Here is a 19,287-nt window from a genome sequence, read left to right as displayed (position 1 = left end):
TTCTTCATCAGGTAAAGAGACCCACTTCATTTTTACTGGTGCAGATAAGATCAATTGATCATTATAATAACAGAGAAGTTAAAGTCAAAAGTTTCCATGATTAGAATTTATCACTGGTTGATTAAACTCAACCCATCATCATTTATCATTTTTCACTGCACACATGAAAATTTTCTCTTAAACCAAACAGCTGGATTCTGTGTTGATCAGCAAAAAGTTTGGGTTAAGATAGAATTGTTTTTGTTATAGAAAAGGGTGACAATTAAGAAAGAAAAGGACTATACTGTTGGGCAGTTCAGATTCATTGTCTAGTGAATGGAAAAAACAAGATCCAGTTTGGAACTTGGACATATAATATCTTTCTTGTTGACAAAGAAAAAATCAGTGCATCTGCAAAGTGAAACTTTGGCCCATCTTTTAGGCATAAAAATGCAACTGCAACAAGTCATTTTCAGTAGTTGCATTGGCCACATCTTGCCTTTTGTATGCAAAGGCTTCTTGAAGGTGCAGTTGTCTCCAGGTCCAGGCTCCACACTGCCCTTCACTATTCATGAGCTTAATGAGAACCGGAGATGAGTGAGTTCCATGTGGCTGCCTTACAAGCAACCCTACAAGTGTCAGATATCAAAGCTTCAATCTCAAGTCTCCATCATAATTATTAACTTTTATGGCTGGCTTTAGCTCTGTTTTCTTTCTCACTCCCTCAATCGTGGAGATTTGTATGCTCTATAACCTGGTTTCCCTATGTTGTGAAGTTTTTTCAGCCTAGTATGGGCTTTCGGATTGACAGCTACGGTGGATGCCTGTGAAAACGAGGAGTCTTCTGTTATGAAAGATGAGTAGCGTCTGCTTCGAGTTCCTTTGTTTCATAGATCGGGTCTGGAGAAGCCGGTTATGGCTAGGTTTCTTTGTTTTCTTTGGACCGAGTGGATAGACTTTAGTGGTTTGGGTTGAGATGTTTTTTGTTTAGAACCATATTCTTATAATCTCTTTGGGCTTTTAGTCTTATTAATGAAATTTTTACCTTTGGCAAAATTTTTTTTATTTTTAAAATCCTTAAAGAGCAATTATCAGAAAAAACTTAATGATTGAAATTCAATATCAATGGCTGGATATGGCCCTAGTCCTTGTAACCTCTCTTTTTCAGGATAGTGTTAGATGATATGGAACTTTGTTGCAATGCAAATTCTGGAAAGAGTAAATTGTACAAGTCCTTTTCTTTGCTTGCATTTCAAGCAAATGATTTGATGATTTTGACCCACGACCTCTGGGTCACAATGCAACAATCTTTTTCCATTGTAATCTTAAAATTGTGTACCACATGGTGAATCCTACATTGCACAATCTATTTTGATGAATAGATTATATACAGACAGCTACTGGGTTTGAAAAGTTAGATATGAAGATGCAGCCATGTATTATTGGATTGTAAAAGCATGAAAGAAGCAGAATTCAGACGCTTTTCCTCTTTCTTTCTTTCTTTCTCGGGTACCAATGAAGTCCAAGGTTAAATCACAGGTTACATATCAACTCAGTGGGCCTCTACTTGCTACTCACAAGCTTATTACAACCATATATTGCAATTCCAATATGACATTTCAGCTTTATTGAATTTTGATGAGTGAACTCAACAACGGCCGGAAGAGTCACTACAAAATGCTTATTCATCAATTATCAATATCACAATGAAATCAAGTCAACGTATTTCAAGAGAAATGAATTGGATTTTTGCATAGAAATATGACACTTGTTAAAATGATTTGATTGCATGAAATAAAAAATGATCAATGAATTGATTTTGACCTAAAAAATTTAACAAATTCCCTCATTTTTTTATGGAAATTTTCCACAAGCATTTATAGGTATCAAGGTATGCATCTATATGAAAGCTTAGATGTCATTTTCTCCACAAAATGGAGATATATTAGCTTTGTGGCTCAAAATTCTGTAGGTAAGATAGTGTCTTTGTAATCCAGGATCTATTCAATATCAGCCAGGGCAGAACTTTGAAGGTTTACCATAAAAGCATACAATCTATAATATTCTATTTATAATACATTATTTATTTAATTTCAATTTAAAAAAATTGAATTGAATTAATTCTGATTAAAACCGATAGTTCCTGCAGATTCCGGTCCTAATTAAAATAAGAGCCAGTCATGTAACTTTTGAATTGGATGGGTTCTAATTGATCTATTTTATTTATGATTTAAACCGAATCATGGGTAGATCTACCACAAGGGAGCATTAATGTTAGCAACCGGCAATCATAATTCGTAGGTTGGGTGCCAACCACTTTTATTTTCTTTTTATTATGAAACTGTGCAGTTATCCCCTCTAATTAAGAGGATCCTTCGGGTCATATTTTATTCAAAACCTCTAATTTGTTAAATTCACATTTTCAATCAAGAGATTGAAGAAAATGGAAGATTAGGATATAGAAGAAACCAATGAAATGTAATGCAGGGCCATTGTCAAGTAGAAGTGAGCAGTATTTGGTTTAAACCAATGAAATGTAAACCGATTTTGAACCAAACTGACTGAATACTAACCTATTATCAAGTCCTATTTTAAATAATGAAGACTTGATATTTATAATTTGTTTATTTTTATTATTATTACATCCTGCTGTGTTGAAATTGAGACATTACACTTTTGAGATAATTTTGATATATTAAAATAAAATTCGTTAATATCCTTTTTTTTTGAAAAAAAAATAGAAATTCACCGTATGACTATAACATTTGTCTTTTTTTAATATTTAGAAACACTAATTATCAAAAGATACCTATTCCCACTAATAATAAATCTCCTGAAAATGATCCGATCTCCTTCCTTGGACCAAATACATTAATCTGTTACTAAAAAATTAATTAAATTATGACAATAATCGTAATCATTCTGATAATTAATTTTAATAATATTAAAATATGACTAGGCTTAGAGGTTAAAACTTAAAACATCAAGAAAAGAAAATTGTTGAGGTGGAATAATTATCATGTGGAGAGATAGTAGTTGAGAGTTGGGAGATACAGCTCCCAAGCCCACATCATCAAAAATATTGTAAATTTTAATTAGAGATTAATTTGCTAAGCACAAACAAACATAACAGAAACAGTAAGTGTGAGTAATATGAAAGTCCAGCCAAGGCACCTAAATGACAGATTGCACATGACTTGTCTAGACAAAATCTATAAATCAATAAATAATATTATACTGTAGATGACTCTGAGAAGAGAATAATCTGATGAAACCAAAGACGGTCCATGACTCCTAACAGACACAAGGAATAGAGATCAGCCATGGGGAGAGAGAGAGAGAGAGGGTACCAAGTGGAAGAAAATCAAAGTAGTGATTGATAATATTAAGGGGTGGGATTGTGGTGGCAGTGAAAGAAGAATAAAAGTGATGACCACTGGATTTCTTCACTCTGATATCTGTGGCCAGATTCATGACAATAGCCCATTACCTGGAGGTCCTTATGCCTTCCATACAAACCAGGTCCGGTCCGCTTATGTCTTGAGACCGGGTCTTATCTGAATTTCTCAACCAGGCTGTCCCAGCCTTCTTAGCCCCTCAAGCAGATTTCCTCTGAGAATCTTATCTTTCGGCCCGGTTTGGAACCAGGAAGGAGATCAATCCATCTGTCTTGTGGCTCCATTCGCATGCGCGCCCGGGAAGAGTCAGAGGCCATTACGCATGGGGTAGGGATTTGATATTCTCGTACGTCCGTATCAACATGGTAGGGACAGGTGGCCTAATTATAGACAGTTTGTTATACGTCACTAGCAGATAAAAGAAAACAGATAAAAGGAGGATTGCCCTTCTCTAGGTGTAAGTTTTTTCCAAGTTCACAGAACTCTTGTAAAATCTTATTTTCTGGATCTCAAATCATTGGAAGGCAAGTGGTGGAACCTAAATGGACAGTCACACTGGTGGAGGAGGAGATGTGGTCATGAGTTATGGACAACTTTCTTCACAATCTAAATGTGGAGGCTATATCCTGTAACTAATCAATAATCAAGTGGTGACAAGATTGTGGGACCTATCTGAATATTATCCAATGCATGGTAAGAAGAAAGTGGCCTCTGACTCACTCTCCTCTTCTTTGACTTGTTGTCTTCTTGCCCTTCATTTTCTTTAATCTTTTTTGTCCTCGTTTTCTCATGGATTAGTATGAATTACTCGAACATAAATAGTTCAACAACAAAGCTACAAAGGTCTTAGTTACTAAGATATTTTCTTGAATTTTCAATAGGATTACATATTCTGAAACTCTATTCTGCAGACAAATGAGAAGTATTGCCTACAAAATGTGAGAATTTTTCTTATTTCTTCCTTCTTTCTCTCACTCTCCGTGCCATTGCTTTATAATTTGAGCGTGTTTTTGTAGTACCTTACTTTTGAGCCTACAACTCGTGGTAATCATGATGCATAACAATAAAGATTTTCATTCTCGAATTTTTATTTATTTTTTATCCATTTCGTTAACCGCCTTTTAATGACTAGTTAAAAAGAATCAAATATGAAAACCTAAATCTTATATTATTCAAAATACGACAACTAAACTAATCATTTTAATTCATGTCCTTCAATGGTGGAAAATTCTGAATGGGTTCAACGATAAGGCCAACAATATTCAATGAGAAAGAATAGAACCAGGCAGCTAGGAAGCACATAAAACAAAGTCGACACTCTGATTTTGTAACATCCCCTGTACCATCTCGCAGTATATCCCCAGCTCATCTTCTATGAAACTACAGATGTGACGTCCCCAAAAATGTGATTGTGAAAGGAGTAGCCCGCAACATCAAAATCATTACTATCTAGAACTACGCAAGATCCACTTATAATCCTTCTGTTCGAAATTTTCAATCTCTCAAAGCCACATGTTTGAGAGAAGTTATTTTTCATTTGATAAAGAGGAAGGAAATGAAATATTTGTCATTGCATTGTGAATCCCTCCCCTCATCCTCCTTCCTCTCTGCTTAACCAATATGCAGCTCTATTACTTACCATGTCCTTTGTTACTGGCCTTTTCAGCCTCCGAACCTCAACCCCAAACGAGGCTCAGGAATACTTTCATTAGAGGAGTGAAAAGAGAGAATAATAGGGAAAGGTATGCAAGGACTGGATATAACTTTCCCTTCAAAACCGAAAAAAAAAAAAATGACAGACCAATTAATAGAAGACCATTGGAACAGCATTCAGGCTGCACAAATTTGAGATGGGAACCTCCAACAAATTGATTTAACATTGACTAGCATTCATTTACATATTCCCTAGAAAATTCAGTTCATCTGTTTCTTCTTTTGAGCAAGTACTATATACAACAATGATAAATAGTTTTGGATAATTAAAAAAAAATGTAAATGGTTGACAAGGTACTTGAAATTTATTCCTTCATGTTATCAGCCACAGCGGAAGCTTTGCAGATTGGACACAAGTTCTTCATTGATAGCCATTTCTTGATGCAGCTCACATGGTAATTGTGGCCACAAAATTTCAACGAACCAACATCATCCATATCTTTGTACTCCTCCTGCCAATTGCAACATGGATTCTTAAATGAAAAAAAAAAAATGAAAACACAGTGACAGCCAAAATAACGAGATTCGTTAGACACAACCCAACGATAAAGGTGATGATCCAATCCACTAACTGTCAATTCTGAAACAACCAGGGGAGACTAGAAAATTTTTTTTGAAGGAGGCTGACATAGGCCTATATAATAAACTAAATAAATATAAAATAAATAAAAATAATATAAAAACTTTTCTAGACTCGGTCTACTATAGACCCAAGACACAGAGAATTGAATCTCATTACATGAGACCCATATTTAACATATCTTAGTTTACGGTGGACCCACCTAAGAATTTTTGGAGACTAAATAATAAAAAATCAAATTATATTAATTTATTAAAATAATTTTAAAAATATTTTAAGAAACTAAAATTTTTATTGTTCACTATATTTTAAATCTTATTACTAATTTTGAGAGGGTCAAATGTAAAATCATTAAAAATTATATATAAAAATATATATAAAAATATTTTTTTTTGGGGGGCAGTTTGGGAGGGCCAAGGCTCTCCCTTGTCCCCCCTACTTTCGCCCATGGTAACACCAGCTGAGCCATTCCATAATTAGAATCATAGTTTTAAATAACGGTGGCCCTCCCAAACTCCCCCCTACTTCCGCCCATGGTAACAACAGCTAACAACAGCCGAGCCAATCCATAATTAGAATCATAGTTTTAAATAACGGCCCCCTATTTACCGGCATAACGGCCGTTACCGACCGTTAAATAACGGCAACAGTTGTTACCAATAATTAAAATTCTTTTATATCAACGGTTGTTACCAATAATTGAAATTTTTTTATATCCTTCCTCTTCTGCCCCTATTCTCAATTTCATTAATTTCTCTATTCTCAATTTCATTAGTTTTTATACTTTCAACAATATCAAAGGCTATATTTTTTAAGTTTTCTCTTCACTTTCTCTTTTAAATTTCAATCTTTCTTGCATATTTTTCCTATAAACTTAAATTTATCATAAACTACTGTATTTCCAAACTTATTTCTTCTAAAAAGTTAATTAAATTTTATGTGCTTTAGTTTTTAGTTATTTTTTCCCTTTTTTAAAAAGATTTTTGTCAATAAAATTATTAGTTTTGAGTTCAAATTATAATTTGAGCTATTAGTTGATTCGATCTACAAAGATTATGTTGGTTTTTCTTATTTTAAACTATATGATGTCTAACTTAAGTTAAATAATCTATATTTCATGTATTTATGTTTATTATGCATTTGTATGCATTGTTCTGAATTAAAATCTAATTAATATCATTTCATTTATGAACTTTGCAAATTTTTTTGAAAAACTTGTGTAACCGAGGCCGTTACTACATACAAGCCTTTTTCTGTTACTCGCGACCGCAACCACGATTTAAAACTATGATTAGAATCCAACCGACAGTATATACTTGGAGAAGATTCTTACCAGGCAAATCACACAAGTTCCTTCATCCTCGCTTTGGCCTGAAGAACGATATACTGTTTCTGTCAAACACTTGGATATCAGATCTTCATCAAAACCTGTGCTGACACTCCCAATCCTTTCACCCAGTGCAAGTAGTTCCTGCTTGGTCCAATCATTCAAGAAGTTTAAGATTTCATAAAACCAGAGAGAAACAGACGTCAAATAAAATAACAATAATAACCTCATAGCTCATGTTGTCTATATCTAGCCTCATATCCCTATGCTGATCAAACAAATTTCTGGATCCATAAAAGGCTGAGCGATCCACAACCATAAAACCCTGTAGCACAATAGTAGAAAGTCCACTTAGAAGCAAATAAGCAACAAAGAATCAGATAATGATGCCTTAAAGATGCGGGAGATCATTGAACAGACAAAAAAAATGCAATAATCAGCATCTTAAGTAATCTATCATGCAATTATGGAAGAAACTGCAGTCATTTAGAAAAAGAGAAGTTATGGCATATCATTCCATCTCATACCCTTCTCTCAAAATGTACTAAAGCAAAATCATTTAGGAATTATACCTCAGATGAAAATCGATCATGAAGACTTGGCTCATTGGGCAGCGATCTGTATCTCTCATAAGAATTCCTTGATCTCCCATTCCTATCACTATTACGCCAAGATGCAGTTGATAATAGCCTTGGTTGTCTGGATGAGAAATTTTCGGCAACCAATGGCATCCCATCATCAGAAGGTGCCATATGCCCCAACCGCAAACTGCCGGAGGAAGCCCTGAAAGTTGGGCTAGGTCTCTGAGAATAGCTACTGCGAATGCCTCTGGCAGAATGTGCTGAGGCACTATGGAAACTTTGAGGAACAACAGGGTTTCTACTTGAAATGAAATCATGGTGATATCCCCTAACATCTGCAGAAGCATTAGGTATGCTGCTTCCAACAAGGAAGTGGTTTGTCTCATGAGTATAACCATTAGCATCTGTGGCAGAGAGGCAAATTAGAAATATTGGAATTCAAATGTTGCATGAAAAATTACATGTACATTACTAACCCGAAACTAGCATCCTTCCAGAAGCAGTAGATGTTCTGGTATGGCACCAGTTATGTGTCATAGCGCTAGAACTTTGACTTGAGAAATCCACTGAGCTGGAATGGTCAAAAGGGTGACCTGCATGATAGGAATTATGGGAAGAATTGTTAGATAAATGGGTCCTAGACAGGTTGATTTCTAGATCAAGTGCAGGCCTGCTTCTAACATTCCTGATAGAACTCTCAGGCCCAATTGAGAGATTGCCTCGATGGCTAGGGGTCATAGTAATGCATTCCCAGGCCATCTATTGAGGATCTAAATTTGGTTTCTCCAGCCGCAACTCGGAAGGCACAGAGGGATCCGATGAACTTCCAGCACCATAATACCTGCTTGTACTGCCCCCTTCACATGAAGAGGGGACTCCAGGGCTTTTTCGCTTGTGGGGCCCCCTTCCATTGCCCATTGTAAGATCAAAAAGGTCACCCTCAACGCCATTAATCATCTGTCTGTCATAATTGGAAGACGAAGCATGTGCATGATTTTCTGGAACTGCACAAAAGGTTCCCACCGTTGATGAATGCAGAAAAGGATCATGAGATGGGCCTGCAGCATCTGGCTGATAATATGACACTTCAACACTGTGGCTTGAGGAAATAAATGCATTTGACATTGGTGCAGGGTTCCGTTGAGACGCAAAATGCACTCCATCAAGAGGCATACTTTCAGCATGCTAAAAGAGAGCACCATTCTCTGCTGGACCTACCCTGGCTGCATGAACTAGAGTATTAGATGTCGAACTCTTATGAAAGCTATGCAGATTTAGCTACAACCTCAAGAAAGCTAGATAATGCCCTTTTTAGCTTTAATGCACCCCAAAATAGCTCCTAGTTTCACAAGTTCAATTCTTGTGCATCAAATGTTTTCCCCCTACCGCTGAAAAAATGACTTGTAAAGCTTAGCAAAATGACAGAATTGACGAAGCTTGCACAACCTTAAAAGTACTGATATCACAATAAATATAGACCACAGTGTCACAAAGCAAACCAAGTCATGTCTGGCCATATATGATAAGTTACAAAGCAAACTATCAAGAGGAACTGGACCATTTCATGGCATTTTCATCGAGAATATTTTCTCTAAAAATAATAATTTGCAAAATTTTAAATTAGCAATACTCAAATTTGCATAAGGTTGCTCTATATGCATATTCTTAAATTTGGGCCAGACCTAACTCACCCCAAAAACTAGCTCGGGGAGGATTGCCTATGACCCATATAAGGGGCACATTACCCCCTTTCCACAACTGATGTGGGATTCAACACACCCCCTCACGCCCAGAATTTTACTGGTGCGTGACGTATTCATGGGAGGCCCAACATCGGATGGGGAGGCTCTGATACCATGTTAAATTTGGGCCAGACCTAACTCATCCTAAAAGCTAGCTCAAAGGGAGGATTGCCTATGACCCATGTGTGTTGAATCCCACATCGGTTGTCAAAAGGGGTAATGTGCCTCTTATATAAGGCATAGGCAATCATCCTCCTAGAGCTAGCTTTTGGGGTGAGTTAGGGCTGGCCCAAATTTAACATGCTATCAGAGCCTCCTCATCCGATGTTAGGCCTCCCATGAATATATCACGCACCAGTAAAATTCTGGGCGTGAGGGGGTGTGTTGAATCCCACATCAGTTGTGGAATGGGGTAATGTGCCCCTTATATGGGTCATAGGCAATCCTCCCCTTGAGCTAACTTTTGAGTGAGTTAGGTCTGGCCCATATAAGGGGCACATTACCCCTTTCCACAACTGATGTGGGATTCAACACATATCATTCCAATTCTGATCCTGTTCGCCCTCGAACATTTGGGATGTGCTGAATAAATGCCTATGGCCCATAACAATATTCCTTCGAACTTGAATTATGTCAAATCAAGGAGAAACCCAAAATCTGTATCAATAAAAAGTATCTTAATTTGCAAAAATAATGGCATAAATTTTTCTAAATAAGAAAACAAAACAATCCCCTCTTTGTGAAGTATGCTTATACATTATGTTCAAATTTGCAAGAGCTATGTTTATCATCACAAATTTTCTAACAAAATGCCAAATGAACTAGTTCAAGCATGTGATTGTGCATATGTTTTTGTGGCAATCATATTTATTTGTGGTCTTAATATATATATTATATATATATATATGTTAATATTAATAATTCAAACAAATGTTTACCACTTACCATTAACCATTCAAATTAGAGTACACTGAATTTTTTTTTAAGCCTTGAATCTTAGGAGGTCAAGACACCAAAATTGTAAATCAACATGTCCTTACTTTCACAAATGAAACAAGGCTATCAACGGCAACATCCTATTAGAATGCTAGGACATGATGCAGTGGAAAACAATAAAGGCAGCTCCCCAAACTGAGGATAATTGACCGTGAGTAGATAGTGAAATTTCTAGAGTGAAAAAATGGAAACTAAAACCCCCAAGTGCTTCCTCACTAATTGTAGGAAAAAGATAATTCTAATTCTAAAATAACTTATCATCAACATTCAACAAATGCCTAAAGACTCAAAAGGACATGAGAAGGAAGAAATAATAGGGTAAGGACAAGAGATAGAGAAACTAACTTTCTTAGTCTTTGAAAGCAAAATCTCACACTTCTTTTGGTAAACAATATTATCTTCAACATTTGAGTAACTGCCTATGAGTTTGTTTTACTTCAATCACCACTTCTTCTTGCAATTCCAATCAATAGTTCAAATAAAATAAAACAAAAATCCTTAAAAGGGTTTAATTCCAAATACAAATTGTAAAAACCTTAAAACTACATATGAATAGTTATTGCCTAAGATTAGCTGAATAATTTAGACTTAAATTTGCGTCTTACCTGTGTAACTTCATACATTTTGTAAGTTAACTGCACCATGAAAAATGAAGTAAAAATAAAAGTTCTAATAGCCAGCCAGGAACTGCAGTATTGAGCTGATGTAGAATTTACAACCACACTGTCCTAGTTTACCACTAAAAGTTGTAAGTGCAGTAATTTTTACAACAACTAAGTCTTAGTCTCAGACTAGTTGAGGCCAGCCATATGGATCCTTTTTCACTTTTCAGCTTTTTTTGAAGCTAATTTTAATACCCAAAAATTGTAAATATTTTTATATTATTTCCATCCACGTCATTTGTGATTTTATTCTTCATTGCAAACTCGGTTATCAATAGCTCTACCATAAAACAGATGAATTTAAAAAGAAGTTTCGCTACAAGATCCAAATTGGTTGTATAAATGGGAAGAATGATGGAGAAAGACACCTAAAAGAGGCATAAATAGTATAGAAAATCTTTAAAAGACAACGGCCAAACCAAGAAAAGATTAAGCAGCCATTTTATTGCCCGCATAGTAGTTCCTAATTCTATATTCCTACTTGAAGTTGCTTGTCCAAGATAACTGTAAATTTCCACATTAAGATGAAATCTTCCCCTAATTATAATGAAAAGTTTCTCTAAAAACTAGAATATACATGATTATAATAAGACAGTGTCGATTGTTACTATTGAAGTCTTTTATGATACAAAATCAAGGGTTGTATGTGTACCCCTAGAAAAGCATATGCAATAATCTGCATAAAACAAGCTTCCATAGTTCATATACATGTTTATAGATATTCCTGAAGATGAGTAAAAAAGAAGATGTCTAAGACACAAGGGGACACTCCCTAATGCCCAAGTCTCATAATTGTTCTTTAGTTTACAGCAGCAAAAACAAGCCTTGCCAGCAGCATAGTTAATTAATATGCAATCAGCACTCCAGTCAAGACACTCCATCTAGGAAGTGAAATTATGATCATTCGGACTTTTGGTTTCAGTCGTGAGACATTAGGTACAAGTTTCCCCTCCAAGCTCATGACCTATGTAAACCTGAAGCCATCAGGCCTTGAACTTCAGCTATATAGACATTAGCATCTCCATGCTTTTAATTATTGTTTTCCCCTATGATCAAGCTTACTGCCACCTAATGCTCTGCAACCAATGTGTAAATCACAAAATTTCTGGAGGTAACTAATGCATATCGCAGCACTCACAGCAATCCCAAAATTATGCCACCATCCATCACCAGATAAACCCAGTCGGTACAACATTAAGGGCACACCATTTTGATTATTCCCACAAGATAATTTTAGGATATCACATCTCATGATAGATCAAAATGCAGGCTGCAGATTATCTAGGTGACATCCGCTGAGCACACAGACATTAACGAATCCAACCTGAATTACTACTTCACAACTTCTGACCGAAACATATGAAGTTGACTACCACTCCAACAGAACTTCTGAAAATCAACCTTCATCCCCCCACACTGCACACCAAAAGGATCACATAGCAGGATTATAATTAGCCTCTTCATATTAATGCCACTTCCTAGATTTCCAATGATAATCTGTAGGACATTTTTTGCATCATTAATCATAATAGAAAACAAATAAGTCCATCAATCATGATCCTCAACTATAATTGTACAAATTTGCTTTTTATGGCAATAAACATAAGGCTTCCCACTGCGGAATTAGATTATCCAATAGCAAAAATGATGTTCAAAGTAATAAGAATAAGTAATGCTTGAAAGTGGAATTGGAAATCTTTAATACCATATACTTTGCTCTCCCCGAAAGAGACAACTTATATAACTGCAAAACAGCAGACTGAGCTACTCTATTTTGAAGAGAACACAGGGTTTAACCAATAACCTCAATGCGCCTGCAACACCATTTTCAATTCAGCATATTTGGAAAGAAAAAAGCATTAACTTGATATTCAACACCAAGTGACGAAGGTAAATATATCGAGCCAATTATATACCACATATAAACTAAAATGAGGAAAAAAAACCATCAGAATTTGGGAATGAAGACTTGAAATATAGATGATGTGTGGCAATACATTTTCAGAAATGTAGGAGTAAACTATGACGAGAATATAACCTTGAGTTAGTTGTTATGGCCCACTTGGCCAACAGCTACAAAGCTACTAGGGATAACATATGCAAGTTGATATTTGAATTGTCAGAGAAAGGGGATAAAAGAAAGAGAATTTAATAGAGAACATGCATCATCAAAACTTCTTACCTACAAACATGGACTTGACATCTATTCATCCTTCAGTTCAAAATCAACAATGTGACCAACAGTAAACACCATCAGATCAGAAGTGAGAACTAAACCTGCACAATAAGAAAAACAATCTAAATCTAGTTGATGCTAAGGTCATCAAGAGTAAAACTAGCACTTAACTCAGGCCCTCATTCAAAAAACTAACATTTGAAATGCTTACACTATAAAGTAGAATAAATATCTTAAGGTTTACTGCCACAAGAAAACTATATCAGTATCTTATCAGGCAGAATCAGAAAAAAAAAATTTCAACAATAGCTAAGAGTATCTTCTTTCACTTCCACAAATTTGGTCAGCTTGGTGCATTAAAGACGACAACAAACGGGTAGTACTCGTGGAGTTCAATAGAAGCATGAAAACAAACAAGACATTTACTCAAATTCACTTGAATGAACAAAAGTTATGCTCAGCAACCCAGCAAACGACTACCTTTGATTTGAAGAGCCTAGAAAAAGAGAATAGGATGATGGGCGTTCAGAGTAAGACATGAGAAGGTCAAAGGTACCCAAGAAGTACCACTAGCTCTTCTATAGCAAGATACACACCTCTTCCCTAACTGAATAACAGATTCAAAATAAATCTAGAATCTCTCTTCCAAATACCATATTGTACTGTTTAAACTTGACAGCACTAGTGTATATTCAAGTACATTATTGAAACAAAAAATAACTAACGACAAAGAGAACCAAATGTAGACTTGCATGCAAATCTATACCCGTGTAACTCCATCTAAGAGAGATATTGGGTTAATTAAATTAGAAAGTAAACAGGTCTTATTATTTTCTTAATTATACATGATATAAAAAAGGTTGATCAAAGCAGATTAAGACCAAAAATTGCGAAACATGATCAAACCGAACAGATAATTTCCAAATTGAAAAATTAAAACAAGGAAACAAGTGGGAACCATGTGATTTGAGCATATTTTTCATATCATGCATAATTAAAAAAGTAATTTTCAGATCCGAATTGATAATTATTTTCTTAATCATACATGATATAAAAAAGGTTGATCAAAGCAGATTAAGACAAAAAATTGCGAAATATGATCAAACCGAGATGATCAAACAGATAATTTCCAAATTGGAAAATTAAAACAAGGAAACAAGCGGGAACCATGTGATTTGAGCATATTTTTCATATCATGCATAATTAAAAAAATAATTTTCAGATCCGAATTGATAATTATTTTCTTAATTATGCATGATATAAAAAAGGTTGATCAAAGCAGATTAAGACCAAAAATTGCGAAACATGATCAAACCGAGATTATCAAACAGATAATTTCCAAATTGGAAAATTAAAACAAGAAAACAAGCAGGAACCATGTGATTTGAGCATATTTTTCATATCATGCATAATTAAAAAAATAATTTTCAGATCCGAATTGATAATTATTTTCTTTATTATGCATGATATAAAATAGGTTGATCAAAGCAGATTAAGACCAAAAATTGCGAAACATGATCAAACCGAGATGATCAAACAGATAATTTCCAAATTGGAAAATTAAAACAAGGAAACAAGCGGGAACCATGTGATTGCGTTAATTCCCAAAACCCCTGCTAGTTGATTGCTTCAAAATTTCTGCGATTTGTGAGGCTCTTGTGTATTTCTGAATCTATTATTGTGAGTTAATGCTTAAATTTAATAAAAAATATGGTTTGAAATTTTAGAGGATGCATGCAACAAACATATATGTAACCTATAAATATATAATACAAAGAAAAATATAATTGCGGCAAATTGAAACTTTTTTACCGCTTGACTTGTTTTCCAAGCTGTTTTGGTGAACGACTATTTTTATATGCTCTCAATCAAGCTGCAATCACTGTTGAGAAACACCTACTATTCATAATCCAAGAATACGAGAGAAAGCAAGAATCTTTTCATGTTGTTTCAATATTATATATTAACTCTCAGGTCTCAATTATTATTTATGCAAATCTTATTTATAAATTAGTGAAATTAATTGCCAATAACTACATATTTGCTGCTATTTCCTAGCTGGGTCAGGTTGACTCATCAAGCTCTGAACCCATTTTTAACATCTTGTATTTCTGTTGTTGGAGATATCACTTTGTCAAAATGCATTAACCAATGAGAGCAGGGGAAGGAACAGATTTGCGGGGAGTTACAGTTGTAAACTTGTAATGTTAACCAATGGTTCCTTAAACATAGAGAAATTCTTGATCTAGGCAATGTTACCAAATGGTTCCTTAAACATAGAAATGTGACTGTATAATGGGTCTGCTTGTAAAGACATTTATCAAAGAGTGATTTTACCTGTTTTGCCAAAAAACTGATAATAAATCAATCTTAATGTTCCTTGTTCTTGGCATCTTATCAGTTGTCAAAATTGACTGACATGTTGATGGAGAACTATGACTTGGTTTCTTTGACTCTAAGGAAATACTTCTTTGTTTTGAAGTTTGTTCTCCAATATATTTCATGTATTTATTGAGCTGACATCATATTGTGCTCTGCAGATAGCTCTTTGTTTGGTTGTGGACTTGGCATTGGAATCATGTACATGATGTCAGCCGAGAAAGCTGAGATCAGTGAGCTAAGCAATGCCATGGATGAGACTGCAAAAACTGTTAAAGAATTAAGAACTGAACTGTATAAAAGAAGGTCAGCCAAAGTTGCTGCTATCTCAAAAGATTTAAGCAGTAATAATGAACTAGAGTTTTATAGAGCAGGTACAGGACACAATAACGACCCCAAAGTTATCAAAGTTTCTGGGATCCCAATGATTGATGATGTTGAATGCCCAAGTAGTGGTCTTACAGAAGAGCCAGAGCCACGGCTGCTGGAAATGGATCAACCGAAAGCAGAGCTTGCATCTGAACTACAAAAACTTTCATGGTCCTATCCTGAAGCTTCTGGTCATGAAGGAGTTGAACCAAATATGGATAAGGTGAGCCTTTTCAAAAACATGCGTGTTGTTTATTCTCTAGATTTTCTTACCAGTAAAAGTCATGCCCTTCCTGTTGGTGCATTTATCTGCCCATATAAGATATGAAACAACTTGTTTTCAGTTTTATAAAACTTTTACTTCAATCATAGGCAGAAGGTTTATTTCTTTATTTCACCTCAGTGTCCGTTAAAAGTTTAGTATCCCTCTCATTTCATAGCAACCTGGTTAACAAGAAGCTATTACATATTGAAAAATGCATGTCATGCTTGGGTGTGCTTCCGGTAATTGTTGCTAGTTTTGACAATTACTATAATGGAAAATTGATTTCTTTTGCATTCATGCTACCTTTATCCTAGGAACCTACAAATCTACAATTAGGAACTCAATGATAATTAAAATAATAGTGCAACTTGAATCACATTGTAAACATTCATGGAAGTCATTAGCTTCATTTGTTGGGAAATTTATAAATAGGATCTATATTTTGGATTAGTAGTTTGTTGGTGCCTTTACCAGTTGTAATGACAGTTGATACATGGGTCTTCAAAAACCTGATTCATGGTAAACTGTAGATTGTAACCTTGAGTCTGGAAGAATGACATGTTATAAGTTAGTGGCTTGAACACTGGATTGTCCATCTGTGACTGGCTCTAAGGATGGGGTATTCCGTAGTTTTTACTAGAAACATATTGTGCAGAATGAGACTTTTTCTGGTGGGCTTCACAAACTGGAGGGTCAGAGCAATATTTCTTGCCAATGCCATGGAGTATTGCCATCTGAACTGGAACGAAAACTGCCCCATTTGCTCATCGAACAGCAGGAAAATCAAATTGAGGAGCTAGAATCTGAATTGCATTCTGCCCAGTCCAAACTCCATGAGAAGGAAGCTGAACTCCAGGCGCTGAGGGACTGCGTAAAACTCCTGACTGAAATCTTCCCATCAACTGTATCAGGCAAGTTTTTTCTGCCTCCATCCACTAAAGGTTGTATGTTTATGAGTTATAATATTCTTGGAAGAAAGGAACAACTCAACTATTGGTGTTTGCATGAGTTGGGGTTACCATACGCTAACAAAAAGCCTTGACATGTGAAATGTCTCTCTCTAAACCTGAGTATTGTTTCACGGATGATGAAACTGTGACATTTGCTGAGCAAGAGTATGTGATAACAAATGCAGGAATTACCTCCTGCAAATCAAAGTTTCAATTGAAGGAACGTGATTATCAGAAGGTAAGAGACTATTTAATAAAAACTTAAGCAAAAGCAAAGTCCTAGATGAAGATATAATGATCCAGTGTTTCAATTGTAGGATCAAAGAATTTAATGATTTTACAAAATTTTTAATTGAAATTAGAAAATAATAAAGTTATTAAATAATTTTGTATTCAGATATAATAATTTTCACATACCACATACCTATTACCATCCTAATCCTGAATACATTGGAACAGGAATAAGAAACATACATGGATTTTTTTTTTAATAACAAATGCAGGAATTACCTTCTGCAAATCGAAGTTTTAGTTGAAAGAATGTAATTATCAGAAAGTTGGAGACTATTTAATGAAAACTTAAGCAAAATCAAAGTCCTAGATGAAGGTATAATAACACATTTTTTCTTTGAATAATAAATGAATTATCCTTTTCTAAAAGTAAAATATAGTTTTACTTTCTTCTAGGACTTTGATTTTGCTTAAGTTTTCATTAAATAGTCTCTAACCTTCTGATAATTACATTCTTTCAACTAAAACTTCGATTTGCAATAGGTAATTCCTGCATTTGTTATTTAAAAAAAAATCCATATATGTTTCTTATTTCTATTCCTATGTATTCAGGATTAGGATGGTAATAGGAATGGGGTATGTGAGAATTATTATATCTGAATACAAAATTATTTAATAACTTTATTATCTTCTAATTTCAATTAAAAATTTTGTAAAATCATTAAATTCTTTGATCCTACAATTGAAACACTGGATCATTATATCTTCATCTAGGACTTTGCTTGTAACGACCCGGAAATCCGACCCGTTACCGGCGCTAGGATCCAGATCGGCTTAAGGCCGCCGGGACCCGTAGCAAGCCAAACATACCTCCTGTAACCTGTAATATCCCATACATGATCAACATACATAAAGCTGTAAACTTTTTTTTTTTTCTTTCTTTTTCCAAGCTTAACCTGAACATGTGCACATCAATAACATAACCACCACTGGAGTCCTCATCAAATGCTCCAATGGGGTATTCATCATTCGATAAGCTTGGACTATCAAATACATCATAAAAACATTTCTATAGATCATGTGCCAAGGGGATAACCATAAACATAGGGTCAAGCACATACTAATCCTCAATCATCATCATCATTACATATCATAACTATACATTACTCATTCATTACATTACATGGTCATAATTACTCATTACATCATATTCATGTCCACTACTATCTATTACAACATACAAGGCTTGACTTCACTCTAGCCGACTTCTTGATCTATCCTGTACCTGCAACTTTGGGGATAAAGGGAATGGGGTGAGCTACTAGAGCCCAGTGAGCAGAAATTAAAAACATTTGTTTTAATTCCACCCTTTTTAGGTATATTATTATTCATTTTATTATTATTATTATCATTTACTTTTTCTTTCTTTTCTTATTCATGCTTTCATGTATGCGCCATAACACAAACATTCCACAACAAGGATGAACTTGTCACCATTTAGCCCCAATCTTTCTTACTCATACATGCCGGGGGCGTAGAGCCGTAGCAGGCACACCCGGACTTTCATAATCAGTCATAGTGCCAGGGGCGTAGAGCCGTAGCAGGCACACCTGGACTCACATAGGCTATCATGACATATAAGGGCTAATGGATCATTCAACATTCATCCACATCAACAACGAAGTATGCAATGCAACATATTCGTGAATTCTAATGCATACAACCTAATATTACATGGCATAATGATGCATGGGCAATGCTTTATGATTCATTCATTTATTCCTTTACTTTAAAGCTTAAGGGGTTGTTCCACTCACCTGGTAACTGAAGCTTTAATAACGAACTCTGAACGACTATCTCACAACCGGGGGTCTCGGTTCCTCGGGTCCGAACCTACACAGGTGGACTCATATGAGGCACCAAACATACATGAACATGA

The 19,287-nt window shown here is 35.2% G+C and overlaps 1 non-coding gene across 1 annotated transcript; it reads right to left on the bottom strand.

Annotated features, from left to right (window-relative positions):
• Window positions 1–5,221: 5,221 nt before the first annotated feature.
• On the bottom strand, window positions 5,222–9,940 carry LOC110615454. Its single transcript, XR_006350811.1, has 6 exons — window positions 9,855–9,940; window positions 8,055–8,830; window positions 7,570–7,982; window positions 7,224–7,322; window positions 7,004–7,141; window positions 5,222–5,542 (listed from the first exon to the last, which is right to left on the bottom strand). It is a non-coding gene; the product is annotated as a probable E3 ubiquitin-protein ligase ZFP1 (transcript).
• Window positions 9,941–19,287: the final 9,347 nt, after the last annotated feature.

This window comes from Manihot esculenta, chromosome 5 (assembly GCF_001659605.2).
Source record: "Manihot esculenta cultivar AM560-2 chromosome 5, M.esculenta_v8, whole genome shotgun sequence".
Taxonomy (NCBI): domain Eukaryota; kingdom Viridiplantae; phylum Streptophyta; class Magnoliopsida; order Malpighiales; family Euphorbiaceae; genus Manihot; species Manihot esculenta.
Note: the sequence above shows the minus strand (reverse complement) of the source record. Positions and strands in the feature narration are given on the sequence as shown.